This window comes from Schistocerca gregaria, chromosome 1, assembly GCF_023897955.1.
Source record: "Schistocerca gregaria isolate iqSchGreg1 chromosome 1, iqSchGreg1.2, whole genome shotgun sequence".
NCBI lineage: Eukaryota > Metazoa > Arthropoda > Insecta > Orthoptera > Acrididae > Schistocerca > Schistocerca gregaria.
In genome coordinates, this window is record NC_064920.1 from 639600503 (window position 1) to 639610812 (window position 10310).

Consider the following 10310-nt stretch of genomic DNA (forward strand, 5'->3'; position numbering starts at 1 on the left):
AATGAGGACTCCCTTGCTCGCTCACCGTTTTGCAGACGCGCAGGTGAAAGGAATAAGTGATCTCGTTCTGGCGACCCCCCTTCCCTCACGTTTCTGTGCTCCACCCCCACTCCGTCCCACTGTCACCAGCCACATCTCCACTACACAACTGATCCCTCAGTTTGTCTCCACCAGAAAAAAAGCACTCCGTCTTCAGGCCACAAGTGGCCCATCCGACCGCCGTGTCAGATGGGGATGCGGATAGGAGGGGCGTGTGGTCAGCACACCATTCTCCTGGTCGTTATGATGGTTTTCTTTGACCGGAGCCGCTACTGTTCGGTCGAGTAGCTCCTGAGTTGGCATCCCGAGGCTGAGTGCACCCAGAAAAATGGCAACAGCACATGGCAGCCCAGATGGTCACCCATCCAAGTGGCGGCCACGCCCGATAGCGCTTAACTTCGGTGAGCTGATGGGAACCGGTGTACCCACTGCGGCAAGACCGTTACCCTGGCTCTACCAGATCTGTGGAAAAAATGTCGATATATCGGCGATAGGTTTTTCACCGATATATTGATATATCGATATCGAAATGACAATATCGACTGTCGAAATTTTTATTTTATATTTTTTTCGCAGTTTTTGATAAATATTTGGAACTGTTCTTTTGGAAATATAGTAAAACATAATTTTACTTTCGCTGTGTGAAGGAGTCTTACTACTTTTTAAGCTTACATCACATCCAGTGTTTCATATTGTGTGAAGCAAGTATAGACGGCACAAAGAAGAAGTCTGATTGCACAGCGGGGGTGGCGATGCGCATGGAATAACAAGATATCCGATGTGAAGAAATAGCACGCCAGTTGAGTTTAAAAAAAAGTTTTAACACAACGAATGTGCTATTTCTTGATACTGGCGTTCTTCAAAACGAGTCCGCCTTCTTATCTGAGTGGTAACGTGTTTGCCTACACTGAAGTGGGCCCACGTTCGATTCCCGACCGGGTTGGAGCTTTTCTCCAGTCGTAGACTGGGTGGTGTGTTGTGCTCGTCATCACTTCATCGTCACCTACACGCAAGTCGTCCAATGTGGCGTCACCTGGAAAAAGACTTGCAACTCGGCGGCCGGACTTCCCAGGATGCGGCCTCCCCCCCCCCCCCCCCCCCATCAATGGCACATGATCATTTCATTTCTTCAAAAACAGTTGCTTTGAGGTTGGCGGAGACGTATGAGGGGAAACGCTGACGTAATCGGCGCTCTGAGCTACCAACAGAAACTGCAACGTTTAACTTCACCACACAATTTTGTCACTACAACTGCTAGTTCGCTTGCGTTTTCAGGAATGAGAAAACAGGTAAGTCGACATGAAGTAACAGCAAAAATGATGGAAAAAGTGTAAAAAAAAGAAAAAAGTTTATTTTATGCGTAGTCTTATATTGGTACATATCTTTAGCAAAAATGTTTTATACGTAAAATACATTTTATACTACTGTCCCACACTGTGTGGGGGCTTGTTTCACAATTTCCCGTTATATAGCTGTTAATTGTCATCCTCCGCTTGCAGCGAAACCGACGAATAAGGTCAAATACTCTTTCATAATTCTGTAAATGTCGACTATGTAGCTTTCCCCTGAAACGACATGCGTTGTATGGAACGAATTTGTGAATGTATGTAATATATTATATCATCGTTGCGTCACAAACTACCCAATTTCCTTTTGATGTTGTAGGCAGCTATCCGTGACAATGCATTCTGTTTCTTTCACTCACAGTTTTTGTAAGCTTTTCCGTTATGATTAATTGGTGTATACTACTTTGATGTTACATTTCTTTAAACAAAGGTGTGACCCTGTTACACTACTTCTAGGTGCCACAGGCAGTGCAGACCGCCGTCTGGTGCTACCTCTAAGCACTAGCTTCCGTTATACTCTAAATCCAGTCGTCAATTACTCTCTCGCAGCCATCATGGTTTTCTGCCACCAAACAGCAACACGTGACATATATCTTCTCAATGGTGTACATACTTTATGATAGAACACCTGGCATGTCATTGTAATGCCTCGACATTTTTATGGCATGCTCTTATTTTTTAAAAAAAATACTTTTAGAGGTATTCTTCATTATACGGTGACTTTGGATTGCATCCGTCAATATGAGCAGAATAATGTGAGAATTTTTATTTTATAGCATACTATATAGTCCTCATATGACAGAATGCTGTAAGCATTGTGTGATGTGACTACCACTGCCCGGTTCTACTAGGCGTCATTTTTGTCATTGAGCTTTTGTGTATACACTATTACATTTTTTTTGTCTTTTCATAGATCTGAGGATGGCAGAACAATTGCCGAAATTAGTAATCCAGAAATTATGTTAACGTAGCAATCTTGGTAAATAAGTTGGTTTCCAAAAGAAGACTACAATAAAAAATTATAGATCGCCTCCTGAAGTGAATGATAATGTCAAATGACCATAATTAATTTTTTGTTTGTTTGAAAGTGCGTGTCTACAGTCATAGACAAATCAAAATCTCCGCGCCACAGTATCGTAGCATATACCTAGCAGACGCAAAACAAAGTGGTGCATCCTTTTGACAAACTGGAATTTCGTACTGTAATTCCTGTTCTGCATTTGAAGAATGTTACAAGAAGCCAAGCTAAACTAATGAAAACGAACAGAAGCAATATACCACCATTGCAATGAAATTAACACCCTTAGCTGCATATAGGCGTTCATTGCAATTTAATTCTAACGAGCTGCATGGTCGCCGATGGTATCTGTTCTTTCGGACATGTCCGAGAGAACAGATACCATCTTCATACAAACGTACCACCACATGACACAAGGGTCAGGCTAATAGACCTTCCGCAACGTCGGAGAAATGCAGACACGGGAATACGTAGGTGGCAGGGTTTCCTGGAGATTTGTGGACACCACCTTTGCCAGGTACTTTCGACATCGATCCCTCGGGCCGAGAGAAGGCCTTCCTAGTAATGGCGGTTTCCGCAAATCTCCGCTTTCAGGGCATCTTGCCCGTATCTTCCCGACACCGCCAGTACATATGGGACCTCCGCAATGCTTATTAACAATACTGTATTGTCCGTCCTTCAGTGTATTGAAGCCAACATCACACCATCAATAGTTACGTCAGTACTTTCATTGAGAAACGCGATTTCAAGAAGACAAGGCTGCGAAAAATGATTGTTCGTTGACACTTTGTTAGCTGTGACTGAAAAAAAAAGAAGAAGAAGTACGAGAAAGGCTGAGAAAACTAACGGCACTGAAAAACAATATCTGTTGCTGCTTATAAAAAATCATTAATGACGCCGCCCGACGGAACAGAGGAAGAATTTGCGGGGAAATTAGGGGTAACTTATGCATCTGGACTAACGAAGGTCATTTGAGTGAGGTTTATGGTTGTAATATTAGCAATCACCAGATGTGTGTCATGAAATCCGGCAATGCAATTATAGGCGTCGTGCAATAATGTTTTTACTTAATTAAAGAAACGTAAGGAAACAGTTTTATATTCTTGTGATTATTATTTCTCATGGTCTGAGCAGCAATGCTAGTGTACAGTAATATGCAAATATAAACAAATAAAGACAAAAGTCTCAAAGATACAAACATTTAGATTTTTATCACGTAACCAAGCATTACTACAGCTGAATGACCAGATTTCTTAATCGTCTGTTAGAATTTCCTGAGGCTGACGTGCATTTTACAGGCTTCGGATTGATTTATAAGTTTTCGAAGTGAAAGTACTTTACCAGTGAATAGAAGCAGCAGTGAACAGAGTCAGTCTTATTACTTTGTTTTTATTTATTGGACTTTATTGTGAACAAGGCTAGTCAAAATCTGTGTTGCATCTAGGAGAATGAAAAAAATTATATGGTTCAAAAAAGTTTTATTTAGTAAAAAAACTAGAAATATCGCATGAATAGTGGTTTTTAATTGTTCTGTAAATAAAAATTGGTGTACCGTGAATTTCTTTATTGTAATATGAATTTATTTCAAAAATCACACCATAACCGTTGCAGTCTAAACAACGAATGTTACGTGCATACAATCTAAATAACTGCTTACTTTTTCCACATAATCTTCATTGCAACAGATTAACAGATTTTCTGGTGCCTTCAGCAATCATAGCAGCAATGACGTACATAGAATATCGTTAACAAAGTACGTATAATGCTCCTATTATAGCTTGGTGTATGACTTGTTCTTTTGTTAAATCATAAGTGATACCAATGCATCGAATCTATAATGCTTCGGTTTTGGATACCTGAAAGAGGCCCTACATTTTCGATTAGCCGAAACATCAGATTAAAATATACTTCAAAACAGAAGATTTTTTAAAGAAAAGGGATTTATAATTTGCTTATCATGTACTTAAATTTCGACAACACAATTTAGATTGGCACTCATAAATAAAGTTCGAAGTAAGCAAATTCGGCACCACGTCCGATATCTTTCGTAGCATATACAAAACATCAACTGACAGTGTCGCTATCCTTGAAATTCATAATTTCCCCGTTAAATTGGCTCACTACCAACCTATACAAACAAATCTTTGAATGATATTCCCATTCGTCTTCCGAAATAGTCTCATACATCGTTTTTGCAAGTTTCGTTTCTATTTACCCCATTGTATCTGTTCACTCCCTTTTACTGCAAATTCATAGTTAGTAGAACTCCGGGGAATGTATTTGAGCCTCATTGCCGCCGAGTGCAGGAAGGTTCGCGAAAGTTTATTGTTCTCCGGCAAACTGTAAAGCAGAGGTAGCAGCTCACTTGTGAGCTACCTACGGCAAAGCGACCTCCCCTACTCGAGGCCGGCTCAGCACAAACGAAGCGCGGCCTCCCGCTTGTTTAGAAAAGCGGTCTGTGTTTACCTTACGGCGATGCCTCCTCCGTTGGCATAAGCTTATTTTCTCTGCGGAAATATCGGAGAAGAAATTCCACTACCGACATCGGCCGGTGTCTTAGCCGAACTGGGAGAATAAATATCCACACTTGGCCGCTTATGCATTTATTTTTCCCTTTTTTAATTCTGTTGATTCACAGAACTGTAAGACTCGAGTGAATGCGAGAGCAAAATAAACTGTGGAAAAAGAATAGACTTACTACTTCGAAGTCGAGTCTTAATACAGTCGACACAATCTTGTTAATTCCGAGAAAGAAGCAAAAAGATCACACACACACAAATATACAGAGAAGCAAAAGAGTATGGTTTCATGAACTCCGTTGACAAACATCGAAGCTCTACCGCTTATTTTTTGTAGTGTACTTTCTAGTAACTTTCCTAAGAAACTAGAAATATATATTGTTTGGAGGATTGCGTGTGTGTGTGGGGGGGGGGGGGGCGGGGGGGGGGCGGCGGCGGGGGGGGGGGGGGGAGTGTAAGGGGGCGGAGGGGGAGATTCTGCATGGGTTCATTAGGCCTCTGATTTGATGCGGCGTGCGAAGAATTCCTTTCCTGGATGAATCTCAGAATAGCTCTTATACTTAACGTCCTCGAATTTCTTAGGGATATTCATAATGTTTCTTCATTATTAGTCATTTGCTGCAGTGCACGCCGTTGCACGGGATGTTTATTATCTATCACGCAAAGTGTCCGCTCCCGGTAGCTGAGTGATTTGTCGGCGCGGTAGCTCAGCGTGTTCGGTCAGAGGGTTAGCTGCCCTCTGTAATAAAAAAAAAACTGAGTTAATGGATAAACAACGAACTTAAGCGGATGTATTACGACGTCCGCCCCGAGCAGATGCAACGAACAAAAATGAACAAAATGAGATTTTTAAAAAAAAAGTGGTCAGCGCAACAGAATGTCAGTCCTAAGGGCCCGGCCTCGATTCCCGGATGGGTCGGAGATTTTCTCCGCTCCGGGACTGGGTGTTGCCCTAATCATCATCATTTCATGCCCATCGTCGCGCAAGGCGCCAATGTGGCGCCAAATCCAAAGACTTGCACCCGGCGAACGGTCTACCCGACGGGAGGCCCTAGCCACACGACATTTACATTTACGCAAAGTCATTGACTCAGTGTCTTGTTGATACTCACAGCTAATGCAAGGCGTAGGGGAAACTGCAGTCGCTTCAAATCGAAGAGCATATTTGAACCACTGGGTGCCAATGGAATGCGACGAATGAATACTTCAACCTATGTGAAAAGATGATTAGTTTTTACACTTTGTTTCACTTTGCAATAATTATCTCATTGTATTTTAGGAGAATGTATCTTCTATTGTTTCAGTTCCGTTTTCACTGTTCCAAGCAGTGTCAGGAAGACTCGAACTGTTCGAACACATTACCTCGCATTTCGAGAAACCACGGGTTAAGTTCGAGCTTTTGATCGGCTCGCGATCTAGTGAGTTTTGTTGGTACTATATCCACGACCTGCCTTAACGTTTGTAAGGCACTGTTGATATTAACTGTAGAAATAACTATGAAATGCCGACTAATGTATCTTCTAGGATATAAGCCATACGTAACAACGGCAACTAATCAGTAAACAAGAGTTTTCAGTAATATTTTTGTTAAATTCTCGAGCTTTCGCTCGTACTGCGATCCATTGACGTCTCATGGAGCTATCTCCAAGACGGGTGTTGTGACTATAATTGATTCTCGTAATGGGAATTACAGCCAGTTTGCTCCGATATACTTTGTTTGTTGAGCATTTAATTTTTCATTAATTTTCTGTATTGTTTCATCTGAATGTAGAAATTTGAAGAAAATTGGTTTAGAACTTTTAGAGATTTTTGGTAACAGCCCTTCCGGTTTATGTATTACATACATATATGTTTCAAGTCGGATTACGAAATGGTGCGTAGACAGCGATCTTCCTCTTGCCTTGAAAGTAAGGTGTGCAAAATTTCATGAAGATAGGAGTAAGACTGTAGAATTGTATGAATACAAATAAGCAAACAATGGACACAGTTCTTTATATAGTTATGTATATGTGTCAGAGTGAGTGTCACAGACATGCTGGAAGATTTGGGGTTGAAATTATTAAACCAAAGACGTTTTTCCTTGTGGTGGGATCTTCCAACGATATTTCAATCACAAAGTTTCTGCTCCGGATGCGAAAATATTTTGGTGACGCCGACCTACAAAGGGGGAAACGATCATCATAATAAAATAAGGGAAATCATAGCTCACGCGGAAAGATATAGGTGTTCGTTTATCCCGCGCGCTCGTCTAGAGTGGAGTAATAGAGAACTGGTGTGAATGTGGTTCGATGAGCCCTCTGCGAGGCACTCAAGTATGGTTTGCAGAATGGCCATGTAGATGTAGATGTTAGGTGTAATTACAAATCACGCAATATGAGGGGCAGCCTCAACGGTGACGATATATTTCAAGTGATGAAATCCACAACAGCTGATTTCACGACAAGTTTCTTGACATTATAGTCACATCTTTAGGTAACAAAATGTTGACTAACAGAAGATACAAAAATTGTAATTCCGTCTTAAGACGTAAACAGCCGAATTAATATAATGTTGATTAGAGAGGTATATGGACCTTTCAATACACAATGGCCTTAAAATCCCCGTAAGTGTAAATAATAGAAGTCCCCTACCGTACTGTCATATGGTTCGCAATCGTCATAAATGAAATAGATAGTGAAACTAGAGAAAGACGTAACCCTAGAAACGAAAGCGTGTAAAAGATTATATACGCTGAACACTGACAGCAGCCCGCCAAGAGGGCAGAGTCAGATCGAAATGAAATTCATTATACATAATCATACAAATAAGAGATTCACTTGATCTCAAAATCAAGAAGTAAAAAGAAATACAGGGAACATCACTTAGGGTTGTTGAACCACCTTTTACTGTAAAACATGTCGTAACACTGTTCAGCATCGAGTTGATTAGATGCCTGATGTTGTTCTGAGGCAGATGGGCCCACAAATCTAGAAAAACCAACCTCCAAAGTGACATGGCGGCATCTGTCATTCCAGCTCGTCCGACACATTCTGTATAGGGAAATGAGGAGCAAGAAAGCCATGGGAAAGTCAGAACATGATGTAGGATGACTCTTGCAACTCGAGTTGTATGTGGTCAAGGATTATCTTGCTGGGAAATGCCGTTGGTAGGGAAACAAGTAGGAAAGGTCCCAAACATGGTTGAAGAACGTCATCAGCATATCGCCGGCCCGTTACGGTTTCAAGTACCAATTAGAAGGGACCGGCTATCGTAGGCTACGGCCCTTCCCAGACCATTATGCCGGCTATTCGGGCGGTGTGGCGCACAACAGCGTAGGTGGACCTGTACCATTCACCACGCCGCCCCCAAACCCATGTCGGTTATTATCCGTCCCCAAACCGAACGGGGTACATCACTAAACACCACGTCCGACAGTCTGTAGTAGTCCACTGCGTTTTGGCTTGGGGCCACTGTTGTTGGAGTCGCCGATGTCTCGGTGTTAATGGCATTATACGACAACAACGCCTGGATCACAAATTTGCACCCGCAAGTCAGTTGGAAATGGTTTTTGGTACAAATGGCAACCGTACATCTACTCACATCGTGGAGCGAGTCAGTGTAGGATCCCTAATCGCTTGCCTCCCAACTCTTTCTTCATCTCGCCTAGTTGTCTCCCTCGCCGCTCCAGACCAGGTACGTCTCACGTTGGTGCCATCTCAGGTACACTGCTCTCAACATCATCTGACGGAACACTCCGAACTATCGACCTAGTGAGCCACGGGGCATGTCGACCAGTCTGCAGCTTTCATACCAATGGTTAGGCCCATCTAAAACTAGCTTAACTACGAAAAACGTCATCTAACACATCTACCCGGCTTACTGCGTCTATTAATGTCGTCCTCGAGTCGGGATGTAATCGTCACGTGTACTACTCGTTCACTAAGCGCCGTTTAAATAGGGCCGCCCGCTAGATTGTGGCGCCACTGAAGTCTCTGTGCACGCGCATTGGCACCAAACGTGGATCATTTGCAAACCGGATCTCGTTGTACTTATCTGGGAATTTCCGTATTTGTACTAGCTTTTTTCTCTCTGGGTGCGCTATTTTCGACATTCCTAAGTGTATTAATTCGGTAGTTCCTGTGTTAAGACAGTTCTAATTACGATTTTCGTATCTCCTTTAGGTCAACAGTTTGTGGCATGAAGATGTGACTGCAGTGTCGTGAAACTAGTCGTAGTTAATAATTCATTTTGAAACAGCTGTTGCGATTTTCATTAATTGTAATTCTTGAGACAATCGGACTCAGAATACAAAGTAATGAGTAAGCAAGCACAACTATTCTGTAATGTCTGAGGACGTAACATCTGAACACAAAACTGACAATCAGGATACTTCTATATTTTCATAGAAATTTCTTGCCATTTGAAGCGTACAACATTTCGAAGCAGCCTTGTTGATGTAAGACTGGTAGGCGTCTCTTCCATTCTATATTTTCAGCAGTATTTTCCTAGAGTCCGTTTCTGTCTTCTTCTACTGTTGGTACACGACGCAGTCCAGTTAAATGCCATTCACATTCTTTTCTGTGTTGTCCTATTATGAATTGGGTTTGATGGGTTTGTACTATTCCATAAACCTGTTTCATGATGAACAACATGTTTCCCATGTGTTTGATTATACTCTCAATAATTCATGATCAACCGAAATTATAAAAAAAAAAATGTAAGCACCAGTTCGCAAATGGTTCAAATGGCGCTAAGCACTATGGGACTTAACGTCTGAGGTCATCAGTCCCCTAGAACTTAGAACTACTTAAACCTAACTAACCTAAGGACATCATACACATCCATTCCCGAGGCAGGATTCGAACCTGCGACCGTAGCGGTCGCGCTGTTCCAGATTGAAGCGCCTAGAACCGTTCGGCCACACCGGCCGGCTCACTAGTTCGCAACTTCGAACTTTTCCTTGGATTTGTCTCTTCTTTCGACAGCGTTATCATTTGCTGACATCCATTTATAAGGTGAGTGGGTGATTTTCTAGTTATCGGCTTTAGAACTGTACAATTAGCTATCAGTATTTTCTGCCGGACATCTTGCTAGCTCTCTCCCTAGTTAGACGTTTTCGTGGTTTCTTTGAAAGTTAAGACAAATCCATTTGAAGTAGGTGAAATGGAACTGTAGTCTGTTCTATGCAATTCCTGCCACTTATATCTCCGACTGTCCTTTATACAAAATGTGTTCGATTGTCTGAAACTATGGTCTTGTGGAGTCCTTCAATGTCAATGAATTTCTGGCGTGTGACTTCGGTAGTTGTTGAGGACTGTACAGGATGAGTAAGCTAAGACAGGCCAGCCCAAATATATCCAGAATGAATCAATAGATCGAGTTTCTGTTTTCGGCAAGATATAGTGGACA

At 42.0% G+C, this 10310-nt stretch overlaps 1 pseudogene; it reads right to left on the reverse strand.

Annotated features, from left to right (window-relative positions):
- Positions 1–368: 368 nt before the first annotated feature.
- LOC126291458 (5S ribosomal RNA) lies at positions 369–486 on the reverse strand (annotated as a pseudogene).
- Between the last annotated feature and the right edge of the window lie 9824 nt (positions 487–10310).